We start from the raw sequence: 3493 nt of genomic DNA, 5'->3' as shown, positions 1-3493 counted from the left end.
GACCAGAAGGAAGAAATAAACATCCAACCAGAATAGAATGAAGAAACAAGAACTCAAAAAAAAAAAAAAATGAGTAGAGGCTTAAGAATCTCTAGGACAACTTTAAATGTTCCAACATCTGAATCATAGGGGTGCCAGAGGGAAAAGAGGAAGAGCAAGGCATTAAAAACTTATTTGAAAACAAAATGAAGGAGAATTTTCCCAACCTTACAAAGGAAATAGACTTCCAGGAAATCCAGGAAGCTCAGAGTCCCAAAGAAGTTAGACCCAAGGAAGCACACACGAAGGCACATTATAATTACATTACACAAGATTAAAGATAACGAGAGGATCTTAAAAGCAGCAAGGGAAAAGAAGACAATTACCTACAAAGGAGTTCCCATAAGATGATATGCTGATTATCTCAAAAGAAATTTTAAAGGCAAGCAGGGACTGGAAAGAAGTATTCAAAATCATGAAACACAAGGACCTCTATCCAAGATTACTCTATCCAGAAAAGCTATCATTTAGAATGGAAGGGCTGATAAAGTACTTTCCAGATTTTGTTAAGTTAAAGGAGTTCATCATCACAAAACCCTTATAATATGAAATGTTAAAGGGACTGACCTAAAGAAAGAAGATCAAAAATATGAACAGTAAAATTATAACTATCAACAATGGAACCTATAAAAAAAACCACACAAACAAACTAAGCAAACAACTAGAACAGGAACAGAATCACACAAATGGAGATCACCTAGAGGGTTATCAGCAGGTAGAATGGAGAAATAGAATAGGGAATAAGAACCATAAATGGTCTACAGAATAGATGGGAGGGGAGTGTTAAGAATAGTATAGGAAATAGTCCTGGCTGGTGTAGCTCAGTGGATTGAGCATGGGCTGTGAACTGAAGTGTTGCTGGTTCGATTCCCAGTAACAGCACACGTCTGCGTTGCAGGACAGGCCCCCAGTGGGGGTGTGTGAGACGCAACCATACATTAATGTTTCTCTCCCTCTCTTTCTCCCTCCCTTTTCCTCCTTCTAAAAATAAATAAAATCCTTAAAAAACACATAAAAAAGAATAGTATAGGAAATACAGAAGCCAAAGAGCTTATATGTACAACCCATGGACGTGAACAAAATGGGGAGAATTCTGGTGGGTGGGGGGCTGCAGGGTGTAGGGGAAAAAAGGGAGGAAAATGAGATAACTGAAATAGTATAATTAATAAAATATACTTTTTAAAAAGGACACAAGGACAAAGCCAAAAGGAGTAGGTTCAAGAGCAGGATTCAGGGATGGGCGAGTCAGGGGGCCTGATGGGTTGAAAATGGAAACAACTGTGCATGACTAACAATAACAATAAATTTTTAAAAAAATTAAAAAGAACTAAATGGTAATGGAGAAATACAATAAAGTACAAAAATGTTTCATGCTAACAATAATCTTGCTGTTAATTCAAATTTAGTTGTCAGTTATAATATCTTTGAAATACATCATTTTTGCTGAAAAACAACATTGAGAGAATCAGTAGGATACGCATTATCAAATAATGTGTGTACTATTTAAATATGTGGTTTTTTGTTTGTTTGTTTGTTTTGTTTTGTTTTGTTTATTATGTCAAGGGCACCAGGACCTATGATCACTAGCTGCACAGGTACCAAAAAATTATGCTTCCGAAATCTCTTGATGTCAGTTCTGCACATAGAGCAATCAAGCTGCCCTACGTGTGCCACTCAAAACAGAAGCCCTTTTTTTAAATATGTTTTTTTAAGGTGCCAATTCAGGGGAAAAAATAACCAAGAGGGTTGATTTTATTAAATATACAAATAGGCCTTAATGATATAAATGCCAATGAGATAATTCAAAAAATGTTTTCAAGAATGTGCAAAAAATTAAAATTTATTATAGGAGGGAAGAAATATTTGTCTTACATACATATTGATATTAGATAATGTCAATATTTCAGATGACAAGAGCATTACTTATTTCTCTAGTGATGAGTAGAATGATTCTTTATGATAATTAAGCATATTATTTAAATTAACCTATTATATAGTTTTTTATATATATGCTCTCTTCATTGCTGAAATAATCTTTTTGGAAATAAATTTGAACTATAATAAAACTATGACTGTTATAAATAATCTATAGTTTCTGCCCTAGCTGGTGTGGCTCATTGGATTGATTGCTGCCTGCAAACCAACGGGTCACCAGTTCAATTCCCAGTCAAGGCACATGCCTAGGTTGAGGGCCAGGTCCCCAGTAGGGTGCACTGGAGAGGCAACCACACATTGATGTTTCTTTCCTCTTTCTCCTTCCCTTCACCTCTCTAAAAAAATAAATCTTAAAAACAATAATCTATAGCTTCAAAAAACTTAAGCTGCTCTTTAGTTTAGATACTCCAGTTATAGAAGTTAATTGTTGGAAAATTCAGGAATGTTTGATAACTTACCAAGATTGACTGAACTATTAATAAAATTTTTACAACAGGGTAGCTTCAAACTAACTAGAATATGGCCTGGGAACTGAACAAATTTGGATCTCATATCAGGCCATTTAAAATACTGTTATAAACAATCCACTTTTTATTTCAATAATATTTTATAAGAAATTTTAAGTATGTTAATTATATATCAAGAAAGGTATCATTTTGAAAATATTCATTATTTAATTATTTGGAGTAAAATTACTCCAAACATTAATTAAATTTTAATAAATATTCTTTTTATGATTAATGTGTAAGTGTCCATCAAAATATTGTTTCATTAAAGATGGTAGAGGAGAAAATATCAACACTTAAGAGATTGATTGACCTGATTATTTAACTTCCCTTATTATCTAATATCTTATAATATGAAATACTTAAGTTTAACTATCTTTACTACTTTTGAAAAAGTGAGTTGTGAAGGTCATTTTCTGTGACAGGATCTCTGAAAAGATTAGAAGATTAAAGATTAAAACTGTCATACTTAGAAGTGTACATTGACAGAAAACTGCTATGTACATACCTAATTTTGTTTTGAAAATGTATTTAATATTATACTGTCCATCATGTTAGTATAGAAGATCCAAATATGGTAGATAATTTGAAAACACTCAGTGTCAATGTTATGTCACCTGCCTATTAGTGCATACTGGAAGAGAAATGAATGGCATACACTCTTCCAAAAGATATTCAATAAAGGGATTATTTTTTATAGTAACTGTATCCTGCATGCATTTTTCTTTTTTTATAGTTGATTATATGGCTGAAGATAATTGTGATTAATGAAAAGCTATAAAAATTGCATGCCAAAGTTCTCACCAAATAAATGAACCATATACAAATGGTTCAAAAATTTTATAACTAAATAATATCATCTTGCTAAATGTGGCTTTGTTTTTCTATGCGTTTGTTTAGATTTTATTAATGTTATGAATATTAAAAATAATTTATTAGAAGAATGACAGCAAATATTGGTCTGGTAATTTGCATTTATCTTTTGTCCAGTCAATAATTAAGAAATAATCATG

At 32.2% G+C, this 3493-nt stretch overlaps 1 non-coding gene across 1 annotated transcript; it reads right to left on the bottom strand.

The window, feature by feature from the left end:
- Positions 1-1599: 1599 nt before the first annotated feature.
- LOC114509018 lies at positions 1600-1733 on the bottom strand. The gene has a single exon (XR_003685587.1). It is a non-coding gene; the product is annotated as a U11 spliceosomal RNA (small nuclear RNA).
- Positions 1734-3493: the final 1760 nt, after the last annotated feature.

This window comes from Phyllostomus discolor, chromosome 11 (assembly GCF_004126475.2).
Source record: "Phyllostomus discolor isolate MPI-MPIP mPhyDis1 chromosome 11, mPhyDis1.pri.v3, whole genome shotgun sequence".
Classification (NCBI taxonomy): Eukaryota; Metazoa; Chordata; class Mammalia; order Chiroptera; family Phyllostomidae; genus Phyllostomus; species Phyllostomus discolor.
Note: the sequence above shows the minus strand (reverse complement) of the source record. Positions and strands in the feature narration are given on the sequence as shown.